Raw genomic sequence first — 22,325 nt, 5'->3', positions numbered from 1 at the left:
AAAATTTTCAAATTTTTTTTTTTTTTGTTGAAATCTTTTTTTTCAATCACTTGTAATTATCGCGCCACGTGTCGCACTTTGATTGGTTCCTTGAATCTCAACTTAAAAGTTGGTTTCATTTGAATATTACTCATAGGAACCGTCACTTTTAATTTTAATTTGTATCTAATTTTCAAATGCAATGCTCACATACCATAAATATTACGGAGTATGATTACTTCAATATCGTCCTATATCGTCCTATGGTGTATCAATTTGTGTTAATTTAATATTAGATGTCCACAGCAAAGATCTTTGTTAGTATTATATTTTTATTTTATTAGATGTGTTTAATATTCTAATGTTAATACTGTAACACCCGCGTTTTGGGCCTAGATGAAATGACCATTGTACCCTTAGGGTATGGTGTAATTAGTGATTTTAATAATTATATGTTTATAATTATTTGGTTATTTAGTTGAGACCAGTTTGTGACAAGGGTCACAGAACAGGTTCGTTTGTTGAATTTGGACTTCGTTTGGGTTGCCAAATGATGTACGAAAGATATCAGATAACTGATAAATACCCGTGTATTGTGATGTATGAGTTTTAAGACTCATAAGTGTTTGGTGGGAGGGTTATTCTTCCATTTTCTAGAAAATTCCCCAAACCCACCCGTTCACTCACCTCTCCATCCTATCAAACCCTAATTTCTAATCTTTGTTCTTGAGCTCAAATCATTTACATTTTCGTGTTCCTTATGATCTACTGATTCTATCAAGGTAAGAATCACAAGTTTTCATGATTTAATCTTCAAGAAAATTGGGTTTTTGTGATAGTTTTTACAAAGTGGGTAATTTGGGTCAAAAGAGTTAAATTTGATGTTGGTTGAGTCCAAATCTTGTGGGTTTATGTTTCTTGATGTATAGTGTCTTAGATTTGGCCAGTTTTGAGGTAAAAATCGAGCTCTAGAGCAAGAATTGGATGAATTTGGGTGAAACCCGTCACTTTGGCTTCAGCTTCTGCAGATGAACTACCCTCGGCCGATGGTCTCTGACCATCGACCGATGGAGTGAGACGATCGGTCGACGGACTAGTCGATCGACCGATGGTGGAAGTCCTTCGACGAACGGTTGAAAATTTAACGATCGACCGATGGTGTAGTCCACCGGCCGATGGAGTAGTGACGATCGGCCGATAGTCTCTGACGATCGACCGATGGTCTTAGACAGTGAAATTTTTACTAAGTGTTGATTTCTAGCCGTTATGCTGTCCGTTTGTATTTTGAGATTTTGATGTAAATTTCAAAAGTGCATAAGTGTTAAGGAGAAAAATTTTAGCGGACAGATTTTCTGACAAAATTTCTATATTTGTGTTATTTAGTGTTTATGGACATAAACTAACTCGTGTATATGTATTTCTCAGGAGAAAAGGAGACAGAGAAGGTTCAGTGATTAGATAGCTGAACACCTTCTCATTTGCTGGTAATCGGTGAGTGGGATTATCTCCGGGTGTAGTATACAGTAGCAAGTTGTGCTACTATGTTATACTGTTATAGTTGCTATGCTTAGTAGATATGTTGTAATAATGATCATCGTAGAGTTGCCATGCTAGTCGTAGGAACAGTTGTTCGTAGTGGTAGTTGCTTAACAGTTGTGTGCACAAGTTGTAGTTGCCTGTTGGAACCTATTGTTGTTAGGTTCAGCTCAGAGAGGTCAACCTTGTTGTGGTTGGGTCCAGTTGGCTACTGTTTGTTGAGTATAGTGCTGAATGACGCATCACCTGCGTGTGGATTTACTATACTGGGGATTCAGTAGTAAGGACTTTCGGTAGACGCTAGACTGATCAGCAAGTGGTCGTGTGCTCGTACAAGCCGCCGAGTCTCTAGTTGGAGCATAGTTGCTAGTTGATTGTTGCCAGTAGATAGTTGCTAGTTATTAGTTGTCAGTTGCCTGTTATGGATTGTTGTAGTTGCTGTAGTTGTACAAGTTGGTACTGTATGCTAGATCTGTTAGATGATTCCATTCACTTAGCCTCGTGCTAACCCCCCTCACCTCCTCCCTTGCAGGTTTTCGATCTTAGTGCTGGTAGGGACGGGAGTTGGGTTGACGATATGTTTGACAATACGAACTCTGATGTCTTAACTTTTATAAATATATAACTAGTTGTTTAACGTAACACCGGTTATTTGTAATAAGTAACTAGCTAATGATTTGTGATAATCATGTTCGTAATTAACTAAGGGTATTTATGTGAATCAAGACTTCCGCTGTGATTTAAAAAAAAAAAAAAAAAAAAAAAAAGCAGGGTGTTTCAAATACTTAGCTTGAGTTATACATATACGTAATCACGGACTGAAGGTATGATTTTCTTCAAAAACATTTTTTCAAAGCACAAACATTTTTATCCAAAAATATGTATTAATTCATAATATCATATTAAAACAAGCAATAACAATGCAATGGAGTATATTCATTCCATTACTTTAATATTCCCATTGCCATTAACATTCTCATTCCTTAAGACGAACCTAGCGCAGCCTAAGTTTTTTAATTAAATAATAATTTTACAGTTTTTACCCCTGGTAAGTTGTCATGTTTAACATTATTTAGGGGAGGAGTTTGGTAATATTTTTGTTGTTGTTGGGGAGGTTCAAACGTCAAAAATTTGGACCTCTTTTAATACGTAGGATAAATTTTTAAAAATTTCAAAATTCAAACACAATTAAATAGACAAAAGAGTATACAGAACTTTATAATTTATATCATGATCATGAAGTAACACATATAAGTATCTTTTATCATTTTTAACCATTCAACTTTAACGAAAATCAAGATCAACATGGTAAGGAATAGATACAACATTAGGAATATATGAAAACACCAACTTTTATTGCTAACGAGTATACAGTTAGCCGCACGCACGTTGGTGCGATCAGAATGATTAACATTGTACAAAATTATTCATTTATAACTAAATTATTTTACCCGTATTGAGTTTAACAAAATAGAATAACAATAATCCGATTTAACTTATCAAATTCATATAATTGAATTTTTTTTATAGTTTAACTAACCAAATCCTTAAAAAATTGCGGAAAAATTTTTGTTTATCAAAAAAATCTTAGGGTTATCATTAGAAATATTAAAAAGATTATATAATTGTAAAAGTCAAAAATTAAAAGCTACAAATTAAATCACATGTAACATGTTTTTCTGAAATATAAAAAATAAACCCAATATATATATATATATATATATATATATATATATATATATATATATATATATATATATATATATATATATATATATATATATATATATATATATATATATATATATATATATATATATTGTATTGTAGCTCATGTAGTAGTGACACGTCTCTCTTAGCGAGAGGTTAGGAGTTCGACTCCCGTGGAGTGCAACATTGCACACAAGGTTGCCCCTTTACCCTTGAATTCCACCCAATGGTGCCTTTCGCATATCGCATTGCGGGTCAGTGGGGAGGGGGGTTTTAGCGCCCATGTCATCGGATTGGGCCGAGTTTCCTCCTGGGCAGCAGTTGGGGGTGGGTTATGCAACTGTAAGAGATGAATGCTTCTGTGGTTAAGTTTTCTTGGGTGATCCTGTAGTGTTGAAAAAATAAAAAATATTCATGATAAATAATAGACAAAAGGTCACGTGCCATACCAATGGTTAAAATTAGGTTCTAATCATTTGTATTTAAAAATAATTTAAGGTATCATATCGCTACAGTAAGAAACGACAACCAATTTTTCTATTGTAACCATCAAACGACAAAGAAACCTTCCCTTACCCTTTTTAAGTGTAACCTTCCCTTACCCTTTATAAGTGTAATAAGGTTAAATAGTGGTTGAACTAAAAAAATAAATTTTCAATAGCAAATTTATACAATTGAAGAAATTTTCAAATGGTAAATCTATACAATTGAAGAAATTTAGGTCCCGCATAGCTCAAAGAAATTTTTTGAAATTAATGGAATTTCTGGAAGGAATTAGAATTCAACAGATTTGAATTCTTGAGAATTAGATTTCGTTGAACATTTGATCCTAAAACAAAGTAATGAAATTGATTTGTATTTTCTTGTGCAATTGGCAACTTTCTGAAAGGTATTGATGTGGACTTCTATTAAATTACCAAAACACCCATACAACTACATTCAAAGATCAAATCAAATTATCACGGGATCTTATCATCTTATTCAATTATCAACCAATACCATGCGATTTTTCAAGAGATCTACCAAATCCCTATTATTAACATCACAGTTCACAATCAACCATAAATAGATGAATGAAAAACCAAAAGTAAATACAAAGCTTTAGAATTCCCATATCAAATAACAGAAAGTATTAGGCGCTGGTGGTGGTGGAGCGATAGCTGTGCTAGCTTGAGATCACTACTGTGCTTCGGTGGTTGAGATCGGTAAGGTGGTGCAGTGGTAGAGATTAGTACGGTGGTGCGGTGGTAGAGATCAGTACGGTGGTGCGATGGTAGAGATCAGTACGGTGGTGCGGTGATCGAGACTGGTACGACGTACGGTGGTTGAGATGCGGACGGTGGTGCGGTGGCAGTGACTGGTGCGTTGGTTCCGTGGTGGTGACTGGTGTCGCGGTTGTGACTGGTACGGTGGTGTGCTGGTGGTGATTAGTGGTGCAGTGGTGGTAAGTGGAGATGTGGATTATTGAGGATATTGTGGTCTTTTGAAGATTCAATGGGTGGTGGAATTAAAATCCATCATCTTTATTAAGGAATGAAGATTCTATAATTGAAGGAATGTGAGAATTCTGTAGAATTTGATTCTCTCAAATTATGTCAACCAAACACAACTCTTAATGGAATTGAATTTCAATTCTTTCATGAATCCTTCAAAATATGTGAGCCAAACAGAATTCTTCAATCCACTGATTCATTCCTTCATATACCTCTCCACCAATAGATAGAGACAAATGAGAATAACCGAACCACGTCTACAAAATGCCAGTACCATGCAGCTGCTTCAAAGCCAACGTGATGCTCCTTGGTCAGATGACCAAGATCCTTGGTTTATGGTGGTTAACATTACTTTAAGAGAAATGAAGAGAACGCAGTCATTTTTCTTTATAAATAAAAACATAAAGTAAAGCAATTATTGAAACGGGATTAAATTCGTCCATATCACAACTTTACCCACTCGTTAGTTATAAAAATAAAATTACGTTTTTGATTCCAAAAAATAAAGATGAAATAAAATAAACGCAACCGCCTCTGTTTAACGGCTACAAAATCTCAATCTTTTGCTTTTGATAATCAATTCAAGCCTTAAATTCTCCTCCTTTCATCGATTTTCGCATACGATTCTAGGAGATGAGCGGTTTATTGCCGGTTTTAGCATCTTCGATATACACGGTTGCTACATATCATCAATCGTCATCTTCATAATCATAATCGTGATGTTTAGGCAAGAATCATTACAGCCATTTTATCAGGTACGCTGCTGATACACACGAATTTAGGGTTTTGTTTCGTTACAATCGCTTCAATAGGTACGTTGCTGATACACACGAATTTAGGGTTTTGCTTCTTTGTTTAATTTTATGTATCTACGTATTGCATATTCATCTTTAATGTGTTTATTTACTAGTGTTAATTTGTTAATCTTGAATATTTTTTTCAAGAAACATTGAGTTTAACTTGTTATTATATTCTGATAATTTCAAGAAACATTGTTTTTCATTAAGGTTTTTGAGAATATTTAGTCCATAAATATTGTTTCTGATTACTTCAAATCTAATAATATATTTCAAGAAAACATTGTTTTTCATTAGGATTTTTCTTAAAATACTTTTCAAGGAATATTGTCTTTAGTTATGGATTCTGAGAATTTTGTAGGAAACATTGCTGTTTAACAGGGGACTCTTTCAAGAAAACATTGTTAACTATTAGGAGTACTTTTTAGTTTTTAATAATTAAATGGAATGAATATTTTTTGAAAGCCTTGTTGTTTGATAATCTAGACTATTCAAACTTTTCGTAGCTTGTGGTTTGTGCTATAAGGTTGATCTGGTTGTTATCAATTTTTGATGTAGTCGGGTTGTTTTCTTGATATTGTAATCCTCTTTTACTCCATTATTTTCTGATTTTGATTTGCTTCTTTGCAATCATTTTGCTCTTTTTAATGGTAGTTTTAAGCACAATTTACTGAATTTTGGCTTCATTTGTTTTGCCTTCCAATAATGATTTTTTACTTCACATTCAAGGACTTGAAATCCCCTGACTAGAACACCTAAACATCTATTTCAACCTTTTCATGCTTTGAGGCTTGTACTTCAAGGTTGATTAGGGATATGCGTAGGTTGTTAAAGTAGCGGAATTGCTTCCTTGATAGGGGTATCTCTTATGTTCTCCTCTTTATTGATTTTGTTATTTCTTTTCGATTAACTTTCTAATCGTTTTCAACGTTTTCCGTTCATGTTGGTATTAGCTTCCATAACTATTTGCCTTTTATTGTCAGTTTTTAAGTATTTTCTTTATATACTAAAATATATCTTAATTTCTAATAGTGATTTTGACTTACATCCGAGAAGTTGAAATCTCTTACTTTACACCTAAGCAGACAACACCCACTTCAATGTTCTTTGTACTTTGAGGCTTGTACATGGATGTTGATCGGGTGTATGTAGGCTGTGCAAGTAAGCAGTATTGCTTTTTGTGAAGTGGGTATCTCTGTTTCTGTTATTTTATATGTGGAGGAATTTTTTAGTCTATCGATTCACTTATTTACTTTTCTACTTTTACTTAGTTTTTAAATATAACTCTTTACCTCAAATCTAAGTTTCCATTACTAGCACATATAAACACTCAACCTCGTACTTACTTTAAGGTTGATTGGGTGTATGTATGTTGTTTATGTAGTGGGTGCTCGTTTGATATGGGTATCTCCGGCTTCTTTTTATTTTATATTTTATTTAATAATCCACACCTCACATTCAGTAAGTTGGAATCCCCTAACTAGAACTCCTATAACGACCTGTTTCAATCTCCATGTGCTTTGAGGCTTGTACATGGATGCTGATCGGGTGTATGTAGGCTGTGAAAGTAGCAGAATTCCTTCTCGTGAAGTGGGTATCACAGTTTTAATCTATTTTATTGTATTGTCTCACTTATTTACTTTGTTGCTTTTTCTGATTTTTTAATTATCGATTTTTACCTCACATTCGAGTTCCCACTTACTAGTTGATGGGTGTATGTATGTTGTTTATGTAGTGGGTGTTTCATGTTTGTTTGTTATAGGTACTTTGAGGCTGCTTCATATTTTATACTTTATTATATCGAATTTTCACCTCACATTTCAAGAAGTTGGAATCCATTAGCGACTACACCTAACCATTTGTTTCAATCTTCTTGTACTTTGAGGCTTGTACTTTAAGATTTGATTCAGGGTGTACATAGGCTGTTGAAGTTGGGGGTTGTTTCAATCTATTGATTGTGTTAGTTTTTAATCACATTTGTAATTGTTTTCAAGGTTTTCCATTCTTGTTGATATTAGCTTTTATTTTTTTAATTGTTTTTTTATCCAGATTCTTAGTATCTTTGGCATGTTTTAGGTTTTAATCACATTTGTAATTGTTTTCAAGGTTTTGCATTTTTGTTGATTTTAGCTTTCTTTTTAATTTCGCTTTTATTCAGATTCTTAGTATTTTTGGCTTATGTTAGTTTTTAATCGCATTTGTAATTGTTTTCAAGTTTTTTCATTCTTGTTGATATTAGCTTTTCTTTTTTGTTTGGTTTTTTATTCAGATTCTTACTATTTTTGGCTCATATATCTTGCCCTTGGTATATAATATTTTTACATGTATACTTCATATCTTTTTTATTATATTTTAATTTTTAGTTATGATTTTTATCTCAATTCGGGAAGCTGAAATCTTATATTTAGCATCTGAGCACCCATTTCAACATTTCTTGTACTTTTAGGCTTGTACATTGACGTTAATCGGGTGTATCTAAACTGGTAAAGTAGTGAGATTTCTTTCTATACTAATGTAGCTTATGTTATACTTTGTCTGTTTTTTACTAACATTCGTGAAGTTTTACTTTTTTTTTCTCTCGTTATTTCCTAATCATGAAAATATACTCCACTGTCGAGAACTTGCAAACACATCTCTATTACATCTGACCCCCATTTCAACCATGACATTTCTAATAGTTTTGAGGTTCTCTGCTATGCAAAACTGAATTATCTTCATGTTAACTTAGTTGTATGTTATTATGATTCTATAGTTTCAGCCTCTGATATTATGATATATGCCCCAGTTTTATGAATTATTTTTTTCTTTTATATGGCTTGAAAATTTACTTTTGTTACACATAGAGTTGCTATCGTTCATTAGTCATCAAACATATTCTAATGGTAATTCAAAATTTCAAAAACCAAATTAATTTTTTCTCAAATTTTTATTTCCTTGACAAAAATCACTGGTTCTCTGAATGAAAAATCCTAACCAGTTGCTAGGATTTTGGTTGCACTCCATCATAAAATAGGTAAGTTCAATTTCTTTATGGTTATATTGATTTTGTATTGTTTTAATTTAGGATGTAATAAGAGATTCAGTTATGTGTTTCGTTCATCATCGCTTTTATATACATATTGTTAATCGTGATTTTTTTTTATTAATATGGTGTTAGTGTGATTACGATATTTCAGTGAATACCAATTGATACTTGGGGCTCGTCTCGCAGGTTCGAATCTCGGGCATGTCACATGGTTGGGTTTCCGTTTGAGGTAATACCTGCCATCAGCCCTTCGGGGGTGGGTTAGCGGTGGGTTAGCAAAGGCAACACAGGATCAACGCGTCCCTGCCGATCTACACGTTTTGTGAAGATATTTAGATGCTGCAATTTTGATTTTAAAATCATTATCTGGTGTTTCATTCCTAGATTAGGTTGTGATTGTGATTTTTTGATATATAAGGCAATGATCTTGTTATAGATTTGTAGAGCTGATGTATAAATTTTTTTTGTCAACTCCCTTTTGTTTTATTTGTCCTTTATTATTCATCTACTTTCTTGTTATTTTTATTGCAGATCGCTGATCTGATGACCGAAGGTTATGCGCTTCCGAGTAATTGGGCAGTAATTTGAATAAGCTGAGTGGTTGTTTATAGGTCTCACTTGGATAATTGGTTATTATTTTTGATTCACGGAATTTGCTTTGCACCAAACACACAAGGAATAACAATCACAGGTAGTATTATTTATCAGTTGATTTTTTTTTTTTTTTTTTTTTTTTTTTTTTTTTTTTTTTTTTGACTTTTTTATGAATTGCGTGATTATGAAATCATCAAATTTAGAGTTCGAAATCTTGATATTTTGGTGAAATTGATGATGTTATGCTCAAATTGTTGATTTTCTTAACCTCTTTTAAATTTTTTCTCCTAATATAGGTTCAAAGATGACTGCTCTTGTGTGCTGAAGGTTAATCAAAAATTGGATATACATGGTATACATTTATAAAGGTAATGCAATTTTGATTAGAGTTGATTATCCTTTCAATGTTTGTGTAACTCGAATACGTGATTGTAAGTTCGATATAAGTAAAGTTGCAGCCTAAAATTATTCATTTCTTACCGCAATCGTGTATATATAAATTAAAGTCACAAAAGTGTCACAATTCTGAAAAATAATACGAGAGAAAGGTCAACCTACAAAGAACCATCAAACTGTCTTAATAGAATTTGGCTGGACCCGAAACGCGAAAGAGATCACTTACCATGCCCATCATTGTTGGAATTCACTATTTTTTACCAGATTCGGTTCGAAGAACGTAACTAGCTCTTCTCATGGGTGGTTCGACCAGCTAATCAGTATGAATTAATCTCGCTGTTATGGTGGAAGTTACAGTCTTGACAAAACCAACTTAGGTGCACACACCAACAGGTATGAACATGATATCTTTCTTTTTAGTTATATTTCCGTTCAAATATCTATTATCCTTATCATAAAATAATGTATGCAGTTTGAATTTGTCTGTACTCTGCTATGCTATTATCACATGTTATTACCCGTAGCGTTTTTTGTCTTGATATATTATTATAATTTTAGCCTATACTCATCAGTAACATCTTATATTTTGGATCACCATTCACCTTCAATGTCCAAGAATCATTTAAGAATTGCTTATTGGTATTGTTAAGTAAGCCTTGCACTTAGTGTAACAACATGTTCACTTTTTCATGCTTCTGTCGAAGGATCCGGCATCTTTTTATCTGTCCATCAACTCCGTGGTTTCCTGAAACCGGTTACGTTTTTTTCAGTGTGATATTATAGCTTGGCTACCGTGTACTTGTGTCTGTCTTTTGCCATCCTGCTTGAGGTACGATCGTTCAATTATTTTTTAAAATTGATTGATGATTGTTTGATATAATCTTTCGTTTTTCTTCACTTTTTTTATTGATCCCCGTTGGTTTTGATTGGAAGTAGTTCTATATCACTAAAATTGAAAAACTTTTTAAGTCACTTGACACCTTTTGCCAAGTTACTATTGCTTCTGTATCTTCTAAGTTTGATCTAATAATCAAACTTGTGAGTTGGTCAATTTGGGTTATGTTTTAATGGATAGTATCTTCTAAACCATGTTATTACAAATATATGACTTAACTAGCATATATATGTCGTTTTTATATACAAGTAAGACTAAAAGTTGTTGAATCTAAAAAAGTTTAAGAAAGTATTTGTGGTAAAACCCAACCCGTTCTTCGGCATGTTTCTAATCTTTTCACCCAACTGTTCCTTTGGCATTTTAATTTCCCATAAACTTTGATTGGCTGCAGTCCTTTGGGAATTTGCACATAATGTATTTAAGCTTTCTTCTTTTGGAAATTTATCACCTGTCTAAGTGGAAAATTCAGAAAGTTAATTTGTGTTGAACAGTATACAAGTTAAACAATCTCCGGAGTGTTTTTATGCACATTGTTTGCGAAAGGTATGCTTTTAGCATCTATAGTTCGCGCTGGGTTAGAAACGGGGTGAAAACTCTGTTTGATTAAAACTTGTATGTTTTGAATCAGGTCCATCTAGGATGGGTTGACCTCTGTAAGGCTGTAATCACTTGCCAGAAAGTCATTATAAAGGGTAATGTTTTTGATATGATCATGAATAAACCAAAATTTTAATAGCAGGTGACTGGGGAGGGTTGTGTATATAAAAATACACTTCGGGCGAACATTCACCCTGTTCAGACATTCACTTTTTAGGTAAATTGATTGGACCAAACATACCCGTTCATTGGTATTTCGATCAAATTTTAGGTAAATTACCCCAGACATACCCGTTCGTTAGTATTCCGATCAAATTTGCCTACTCGTAATATGCATCAATTTGCCTACTCGTAATATGCTTATTGTAGATTCATTTGCAATATTTATTATTCAATTTTTATGAATGTTAAAAGTGCAAGATTGTGGGAAATAGTCTCTGAACTATAGTTTCTAAATTGATGGGCATTTTAGTCTGTGGTGAAGTAAAATCAACTCTTGAATATGCTAGTAGAAAGTTTGTACAAAATTATTTCTTAGTACAGGGGTGAATTAGAGTTAAAATAAAATATGTTGCTAAAGAAACATACCGTATAAATTTTTTTTGATACACCAGACTATTCAAACTTCTTGTAGCTTGCGGTTTATGCTATAAGGTTGAGGTGAGTTTTTGATGTAGATGGGTTGCTTTCTTGATATCGTAATTCTGTCCTACTACATCTTTTCTGATTTTGATTTGCTTATATCTAACTCATCCTGCTATTCACACTTTAGCCTTTCATCATGTTAGATCAACAAGCAGATTTCTTAGCCACAAATGCGTGACATGCTGCTGTAACAGTAGCCGTAAATTCCGATTCACATAATGAAAGTGCAACATGTCTTTGCTTTCTCGATCAAAAAGTAATGCCCGAGTAGTAGAATATGTTAGGAAACCCGACTAGGTGAGCCCAAACAAGACTAGATAACCCCAAGTTATCAACCCATTTCCAACAAACGAAAAATATAGTGATAATCGTAAAACTAGCAAGAATGATAAAAACACGGGAATTTAACGTGGTTATATGCAATCGTTTATGATTGCTTTAGTCCACGGCCAATCAAAGAGTGTTCTATATTGATTAATTTCGTGGTGGTGAGTTTACAATGAGTTACAATGAGGCCTATTTATAGGAAACCAAGAACACACTTGTGTTCTTCAACTTGATCTTCAAGATCACATAAAGGAATCAACATGGACAACTTGCAAGCCTTTACACCCATACAATGGCATGATCACAGCCACCTTTGATGGCGTAAAGCAGCTCAACATGCACCTAAAGTGCAACTTGAGTCAATCAAGATCGGATCTCATGTGAGCAAGTTGATCCACTTGCTGCCAGCAGGAGATGCGCCGCATCTCCACTTGATGCGCCGCATCGTGCACCAAAAATGCGCCGTATCCCTTTAAAGCTCCGCATCACAAATCTTCGGGCCAAAATGCTGCATGGATGCGCCGCATCCCTGGAACTTTCTGAATTCAGGTTTCACGCAACCCGAAATGTGCAAAATCCGTGCAACACCTTAGCACACCTTTTGTGGCGACATTTTCAACTTTGTTTAAATGTCTCCACACCTCAACAAATCTCCCACTTGGAGACTTTGAATAAACTCATCCTTCATAAACTCGCCTAATCTAACCAAGAACATTAAATACCATTTACATACCGCCAAACGCCATTTGGGTCCTCCAATTACCGTTTAGTACACGCACCTCATCACATACTTCGGATGAGTAGACTTTCGATATAAGGTCTTCAACGCTACTTGTTTGTAACAACCCAACCCATTAACCAACCAAAAACGCGGAAATAAAAAAAAAAATTAAACAGAGCTGTCCAGATGGGGTGCGCGGCGCGCACAGGGCCTGGTAGCCCGCTGTCCACTTTTTCCAATTTTCGTAAAAAGATCTCTTGCTTCCCGACACCTTTAGACCAAACGCTTTTCACAACATTTTATATTAGTTAAAACTAACACGTTCCAATAATAAAATGAGTTTTACGAGACCGGGCTCACATCGGCCGTTTTACGACTTCCGTACAAAATACAAATTTTCAACCACATTGTTTTTAACACAAAATAAAGGCCGAGCATGGCGATTGGGAATATGTTACCCAATCTAATCAAATCCAAAAGCAAGATCTTCTAAAGCAACTATGCGAGTCCACTAGTTCCCGCTTACTCGAGCCACCGCATCCATGCAATCTATAAAAATGTAAACAACGAGAGGGTAAGCTAACGCTTAGTGAGTGAAAATATACTACATACATATATATGCATAAAATGGACACGCCACACAAATAATCAAATACCGCATACCGGAGCATCCAAGCATAAAGGCAAGCTAATCTAAGCATACCGTACGATCACTAAGCAACGAGCTAAAGATACAACAACAAACATAAGTTCATCAACGACGATGTGAACAACGCCAAATAGCTACACCCGGAGGGTTAGCTACATCACAACAATACATCAATATATATATATATATATATATATATATATATATATATATATATATATATATATATATATATATATATATATATATATATATATATATATATATATATATATATATATATATATATATAAACGTCCAAGGTTAACCCCTTAACCCAATACCGAGAACCAATTACCACAATGAAGATTGACCGAACAACCCGAGCCTTAGTGAATTCGCACAACCCGATATTCACTTCTTCATCAATTCAACAACCGAGGTTGGCCGAACTACCCGAGCCTTAGTGAATTCGCACAACCCGAGATTCACTACCTCATCAATAAGATGACCGAACAACCCGAGTCATCATGAATCCGCACTACCCGAGATTCACTTCTCAACATCAAACCCACGGTCACGGGATTATAAAATCTACCACATCGGGGTTATTCACATCACAACAATATCAACCCTTCGCCTTTGGGGTTATAACATCCAAATCACAACCACGTGTGATAACGTACACACAACGTGTACCTCGCCAAAGGTAATCAACCAAAACGCACAACCATGCCAATTGGACCTACACACAAGTCCATCAAATCCACCTATATGTGAAGTGAGCTCTATAACCGAGAACCACTTCACCCGACCCGCACCCATCCTACACATACATATGCACATAGGATATTAACACTCACCTTGTCGTCTTGATGAATGCTTCCAAGTAATCCGCAACTCGTCAATGGAAAGTACATATTCCATTATCACAATTACAACAACACACTTATAGTGGATTTACAACCAACTCAATTCGACACTTAGTGCAAATTCGACCAATTGCACTAACAAACACAAAACGCGTCCAAACTAACCAATAATCACTAATCACAAGTGAACATGGTTCTAATATGCCAATGAACCCAATCTTAAGTGTTAAACACTTATCAATCTCAAAATCACCCAAAAATCCTAATTTTGACTCAATTCCAAAATTAGTCTTTCAAACACACAAAAAGGGTTCCAATACTTCCATAATCACTAAACCTAGTGATTAAACCCCATTACAAGTCCTAATCATAACCAATTTGTTCACCAACCCAAAATCCACCAATAATAACAATAAACCCGATTACAAGCAACACTAAACTCACTTCATGAGTTTAAATGGGTTTATCAACAATTTAAGTTCAAACCCTAACTTGAATATCAAAATCAAACAATGAAATTCGGAGTTAGAACTTACCACAACAACCAAAACGAAGCTAGGAACGAGGTGAACAACTTTAAAACCCGAGACTTTGATCAATTCAAGCTCCTTCCTCTCCAAAACCCCAATTCTCTCACTAGAATTCTCCCTCTCTCACATCGGCCGTTTTACGACTTCCGTACAAAATACAAATTTTCAACCACATTGTTTTTAACACAAAATAAAGGCCGAGCATGGCGATTGGGAATATGCTACCCAATCTAATCAAATCCAAAAGCAAGATCTTCTGAAGCAACTATGCGAGTCCACTAGTTCCCGCTTACCCGAGCCACCGCATCCATGCAATCTATAAAAATGTAAACAACGAGAGGGTAAGCTAACGCTTAGTGAGTGAAAATATACTACATACATATATATGCATAAAATGGACACGCCACACAAATAATCAAATACCGCATACCGGAGCATCCAAGCATAAAGGCAAGCTAATCTAAGCATACCGTACGATCACTAAGCAACGAGCTAAAGATACAACAACAAACATAAGTTCATCAACGACGATGTGAACAACGCCAAATAGCTACACCCGGAGGGTTAGCTACATCACAACAATACATCAATATATATATATATATATATATATATATATATATGTATATATATATATATATATATATATATATATATATATATATATATATATATATATATATATATATATATAAACGTCCAAGGTTAACCCCTTAACCCAATACCGAGAACCAATTACCACAATGAAGATTGACCGAACAACCCGAGCCTTAGTGAATTCGCACAACCCGATATTCACTTCTTCATCAATTCAACAACCGAGGTTGGCCGAACTACCCGAGCCTTAGTGAATTCGCACAACCCGAGATTCACTACCTCATCAATAAGATGACCGAACAACCCGAGTCATCATGAATCCGCACTACCCGAGATTCACTTCTCAACATCAAACCCACGGTCACGGGATTATAAAATCTACCACATCGGGGTTATTCACATCACAACAATATCAACCCTTCGCCTTTGGGGTTATAACATCCAAATCACAACCACGTGTGATAACGTACACACAACGTGTACCTCGCCAAAGGTAATCAACCAAAACGCACAACCATGCCAATTGGACCTACACACAAGTCCATCAAATCCACCTATATGTGAAGTGAGCTCTATAACCGAGAACCACTTCACCCGACCCGCACCCATCCTACACATACATATGCACATAGGATATTAACACTCACCTTGTCGTCTTGATGAATGCTTCCAAGTAATCCGCAACTCGTCAATGGAAAGTACATATTCCATTATCACAATTACAACAACACACTTATAGTGGATTTACAACCAACTCAATTCGACACTTAGTGCAAATTCGACCAATTGCACTAACAAACACAAAACGCGTCCAAACTAACCAATAATCACTAATCACAAGTGAACATGGTTCTAATATGCCAATGAACCCAATCTTAAGTGTTAAACACTTATCAATCTCAAAATCACCCAAAAATCCTAATTTTGACTCAATTCCAAAATTAGTCTTTCAAACACACAAAAAGGGTTCAAATACTTCCATAATCACTAAACCTAGTGATTAAACCCCATTACAAGTCCTAATCATAACCAATTTGTTCACCAACCCAAAATCCACCAATAATAACAATAAACCCGATTACAAGCAACACTAAACTCACTTCATGAGTTTAAATGGGTTTATCAACAATTTAAGTTCAAACCCTAACTTGAATATCAAAATCAAACAATGAAATTCGGAGTTAGAACTTACCACAACAACCAAAACGAAGCTAGGAACGAGGTGAACAACTTTAAAACCCGAGACTTTGATCAATTCAAGCTCCTTCCTCTCCAAAACCCCAATTCTCTCACTAGAATTCTCCCTCTCTCACATCGGCCGTTTTACGACTTCCGTACAAAATACAAATTTTCAACCACATTGTTTTTAACACAAAATAAAGGCCGAGCATGGCGATTGGGAATATGCTACCCAATCTAATCAAATCCAAAAGCAAGATCTTCTGAAGCAACTATGCGAGTCCACTAGTTCCCGCTTACCCGAGCCACCGCATCCATGCAATCTATAAAAATGTAAACAACGAGAGGGTAAGCTAACGCTTAGTGAGTGAAAATATACTACATACATATATATGCATAAAATGGACACGCCACACAAATAATCAAATACCGCATACCGGAGCATCCAAGCATAAAGGCAAGCTAATCTAAGCATACCGTACGATCACTAAGCAACGAGCTAAAGATACAACAACAAACATAAGTTCATCAACGACGATGTGAACAACGCCAAATAGCTACACCCGGAGGGTTAGCTACATCACAACAATACATCAATATATATATATATATATATATATATATATATATATATATATATATATATATATATATATATATATATATATATATATATATATATAAACGTCCAAGGTTAACCCCTTAACCCAATACCGAGAACCAATTACCACAATGAAGATTGACCGAACAACCCGAGCCTTAGTGAATTCGCACAACCCGATATTCACTTCTTCATCAATTCAACAACCGAGGTTGGCCGAACTACCCGAGCCTTAGTGAATTCGCACAACCCGAGATTCACTACCTCATCAATAAGATGACCGAACAACCCGAGTCATCATGAATCCGCACTACCCGAGATTCACTTCTCAACATCAAACCCACGGTCACGGGATTATAAAATCCACCACATCGGGGTTATTCACATCACAACAATATCAACCCTTCGCCTTTGGGGTTATAACATCCAAATCACAACCACGTGTGATAACGTACACACAACGTGTACCTCGCCAAAGGTAATCAACCAAAACGCACAACCATGCCAATTGGACCTACACACAAGTCCATCAAATCCACCTATATGTGAAGTGAGCTCTATAACCGAGAACCACTTCACCCGACCCGCACCCATCCTACACATACATATGCACATAGGATATTAACACTCACCTTGTCGTCTTGATGAATGCTTCCAAGTAATCCGCAACTCGTCAATGGAAAGTACATATTCCATTATCACAATTACAACAACACACTTAGAGTGGATTTACAACCAACTCAATTCGACACTTAGTGCAAATTCGACCAATTGCACTAACAAACACAAAACGCGTCCAAACTAACCAATAATCACTAATCACAAGTGAACATGGTTCTAATATGCCAATGAACCCAATCTTAAGTGTTAAACACTTATCAATCTCAAAATCACCCAAAAATCCTAATTTTGACTCAATTCCAAAATTAGTCTTTCAAACACACAAAAAGGGTTCTAATACTTCCATAATCACTAAACCTAGTGATTAAACCCCATTACAAGTCCTAATCATAACCAATTTGTTCACCAACCCAAAATCCACCAATAATAACAATAAACCCGATTACAAGCAACACTAAACTCACTTCATGAGTTTAAATGGGTTTATCAACAATTTAAGTTCAAACCCTAACTTGAATATCAAAATCAAACAATGAAATTCGGAGTTAGAACTTACCACAACAACCAAAACGAAGCTAGGAACGAGGTGAACAACTTTAAAACCCGAGACTTTGATCAATTCAAGCTCCTTCCTCTCCAAAACCCCAATTCTCTCACTAGAATTCTCCCTCTCTCTCTCTAAGATACTTGAGAGTGATGAATGGATGTGAAAATGATCCAAAAGTGGATCCAAACCAGCTGATACCGGCCTCAAGTGAAAAGACTAAAAAGCCCTTCATTAAACTTAAAATAGAAAAAGGCAGAATTCTGTCGCTGGGCATGTGCGCGGCGCGCACCCATGTCTGGGCAGAATCTGACCTTTGTTTAATTACACAATGCTTCCTGCACTCTATGTAGCATAATTACACTTCCGTACAATAAATATTCGGGTCTTACAACTCTCCCCCACTTAGAATCGATCACGTCCTCGTGATCCTCGTCACCTAACCAAATGGAGCTACACTCCACGGTCCTTAACTTAAGTCCCAAACCGACTTTCCTAAGCAATTCTTTCCAATAAATCGCCTTTATCAACTAAAATCGTCACCCGCGATTTATCAAATCCGCAAATCCGAGCACTAAAACTTGCTCATTCCCTCACATCGGGAAAAACTCAACCAATCTCTTACCGAGATATCAATCCCTTAGCGTACCCTTACCGAGTACAATGCTAAAAGCAACCAAGTCTCAACCTAAGGTCAACAACCCGAAACGATGAAGACCGAACCAAACGAATCCTTAAGGATAACACCAATCACGAAACATCCCTTGTAGTGCGCAACACGACCAATATGCAACTACCGTAACATCATAACAACGACTAAAACTGATAGCGCCCGAAACGACTAAGGCAACGCTAAACCCAAGGTATACAAAATCGACCATTGTCGCACCCGTAACAACATGTGAGCGAAACACAGCTATCGCATCACTGATCTCACAACATGGTCCTCACGACCCCACCATCGGCGTATAAAACAACCGATAGATCACACAACACGGTCCTTACGACCCCACCATCGGTGTATAACACAACCGATAGATCACACAACACGACATGTGATGTCAAAGCGAGGTGTATATAAAATAGTTAATATTTTACTAGAAAAATACTATTAAATACGATATAATTTTACACAAGATATTTATTTATTTATAGAATGGATATACTTAAACCTTGCTACAACACTTATAGGCAGTGTACCTAATCGTACAGTAGTGTAGTTTTTAGTAAGTCCGGTTCGTTCCACAGGGAAATCTTTAAACAAAGCTCAACGCTATATTAGTTTACTTTTATAAAAATACAAATATATATATAAGTAATATTATTATTATAAAGGGGGGTTTTTACCGTTTAATGACCGGTTTGTCGATTTTAAGACTTTAGTCGCAGTTAAAACCTAATGTAAAATATAAAATAAATACAAGACTTAAATTAAAGCGTAAAGTAAATAACGATAATGAAATTGCGAATAATAAAAATGCGATATAATAAAATTGCGATAATTAAAAAGTACGATAATTAAAAGTGCGATTAAATAACAATAAATAAAAGTGCGATAATTAGAAGTGCAATTAAATATAAAATAAAGGAAATTAAATATGAAATAAAAGAATTATGCTTATTTAAACTTCCGTAATCATGATGTTTGACGTGTTGATTTTAGTTTTATTCCCATGGGTTAATTGTCCTTTGTCCTGGATTATTCAATATGTCCGTCTGGTTTTTGTCCATAACAGTCCATCAGTCATAAATATAAAGTGCGAGTGTCCTCATCAAATTATTATTATACCCGAAGTTAAATATTCCAACTAATTGGGGATTCGAATTGTAACAAGGTTTTAATACTTTGTTTAATGAATACACCAGGTTATCGACTGCGTGTAAACCAAGGTTTTACTACTTTGTTAACAATTACACCAATTACCCTTGAATGTAATTTCACCCCTGTTTTAATTATTCTAGTGGCTATTAATCCATTCCCGTGTCCGGTTAAATGAACGATTATTCGTACATATAAATACCCCGCCCATCGTGTCCGATCGAGTGTATATGGTAATTTATAGGGACACCCAATTGTAAATCTTTATATTAACATTAACAAACTTTCATTTAGTTAAACAAATATAAAGCCCATTAATAGCCCATAGTCTAATTTCCACAAGTGTCGTTCTTTTGTCCAAACCCCAATTATGGTACAAAGCCCAATTACCCAATTTTAGTAATTAACCCAACATCATGATTACTTCGTTTTAAATAAGCATAATAATAACTTAGCTACGAGACATTAATGTAAAAAGGTTGAACATAACTTACAATGATTAAAAATAGCGTAGCGTTACACGGACAGAATTTCGACTTACACCCTTACAACATTCGCTAACATACCCTTATTATTAGAATTATAATTAAAATTAAAATATAAATTATAAATATAAATATATTTACGTATGAAGAGGAAGAGAAAAAAGATGATGATATTTTGATCAGAATTCGGTTGGCTTTATAGCCAGAGTTGATTTTTGGGGCTCCGCGACTCGCGGCAAAATGCCCTTAAAAATCCGCGAGTCGCGGAGATAGAAATTACAGCTCACACCCTTGGAGTTTCTCTGCCGACGGTTTTATATATATAAATATAATATATATATAATTAATATAATTAATTATATATTATATTATATTTATATACATAGTTAACTTGTAATTTTTAGTCCGTTGCGTCGAGCGTTAAGAGTTGACTCTGGTCCCGGTTCCGGATTTTCGAACGTCCTCGCGTACAATTTAATATCTTGTACTTTGCGTTTTGAATCTTGTACTTTTGTAATTTCGAGACGTTTCTTATCAATAATTGGAACCTTTTTGATTGTCTTTTGTTCTTTTGAGCTTTTTGGTCGTTTGCGTCTTCAATTCGTCGAATCTGTCTTTTGTCTTCACCTTTTATTATTTAAACGAATATCACTTGTAAATAGAACAATTGCAACTAAAAGCTTGTCTTTCTTGAGAAATAATGCTATGAAATATATGTTCGTTTTTAGCATTATCAAATATTCCCACACTTGAGCGTTGCTTGTCCTCAAGCAATATTGTCTTGGAATACTAGAATCACTTCTTTATTCTTCACACTTTGTACATCAGTGATTTCTATACGGCGGTATAAACAATGGTAGTAACGATATGGTTTACAGTCCCACATGACTATAAAAATTTAGATCCATTGAGGAAATTGGATCTTTATGAAAACATTTGATCTTTTGAAAATCTAGTTTTTACCCTAGATAAGTTTTCCTGGATAACCCTTTACCGGTGTTTGCAAAATATTTTTGTGGGTTTGGTGGGTTTCAGATTTGAAAATTTTAGCTCAAAACTTGCGGTTTTGTGTCACCCACTTGCTAACCTTGTATTTGGAAAGCAACACGTCCAGTTTACTTGTCCCGTATATTACCTTTCGGCAAACTACCGTCCGGTTGTAAAGGAAAGCGTTGAACAAGCAACTGTTAAGGCAATGTCCCGTGACATGCTTTTGATTATGGTCTATAACGTGTCGGACGCAATTACTATCCTTGGTAGGAGCAATAGTAGAGTTCACCCTTATAATTTTTCGGTCTGGCACAAGGTCCTGTCTTTGACCATGCTATGCAACCACCGTTCTTACGGTTGACACCCGATTTGGTTCAGGTGACCTAATGAATTCCAGGTGAATTCCTAGGATTTTACGTTCAATGGTAATGAACGCATTGAAAATAGGGTTTTCAGAAAATAAATCGGTTTGTAATTTTGATCAAAATATTTTCTCGTTCAAGCTCGAGTTTAGATATCATTGAATTCCATGAGTTTTGTAATTCTCAATCTTTAAGGTCAATCTCTAGGATTGAGTAATATCAGTCTTAAAAGCTGATTTTTAATCTTTAAGGAGATTATCCTTTCTGGGGATCTGATTCATTAGTCTTATCCAGCTAATTTGCATGGTGCCCCCCCATTGTACGAGATAAATCCTTCTCATGGTTAGGATAAATCTGACCACTTGGCGACCCTGTTTAATGC

The 22,325-nt window shown here is 35.1% G+C and overlaps 1 long non-coding RNA gene across 3 annotated transcripts; it reads left to right on the top strand.

The window, feature by feature from the left end:
- Positions 1–4,859: 4,859 nt before the first annotated feature.
- Positions 4,860–11,452, top strand: LOC139845505 (uncharacterized). Of its 3 annotated transcripts, none has more exons than XR_011758365.1 (7): positions 4,860–5,473; positions 9,072–9,231; positions 9,431–9,502; positions 9,795–9,923; positions 10,301–10,359; positions 10,917–10,968; positions 11,054–11,452. It is a non-coding gene; the product is annotated as an uncharacterized lncRNA (long non-coding RNA). The 3 variants fall into 3 exon arrangements; XR_011758364.1 differs by lacking the exon at positions 4,860–5,473 and adding an exon at positions 8,807–8,929; XR_011758363.1 differs by lacking the exon at positions 4,860–5,473 and having other exon boundaries at positions 8,813–9,231.
- The last annotated feature ends 10,873 nt before the right edge of the window (positions 11,453–22,325 follow it).

This window comes from Rutidosis leptorrhynchoides, chromosome 4, assembly GCF_046630445.1.
Source record: "Rutidosis leptorrhynchoides isolate AG116_Rl617_1_P2 chromosome 4, CSIRO_AGI_Rlap_v1, whole genome shotgun sequence".
Lineage (NCBI taxonomy): Eukaryota > Viridiplantae > Streptophyta > Magnoliopsida > Asterales > Asteraceae > Rutidosis > Rutidosis leptorrhynchoides.
The sequence above is the reverse complement of the archived record's forward strand: the minus strand, read 5'-3'. Positions and strand labels throughout refer to the sequence as shown.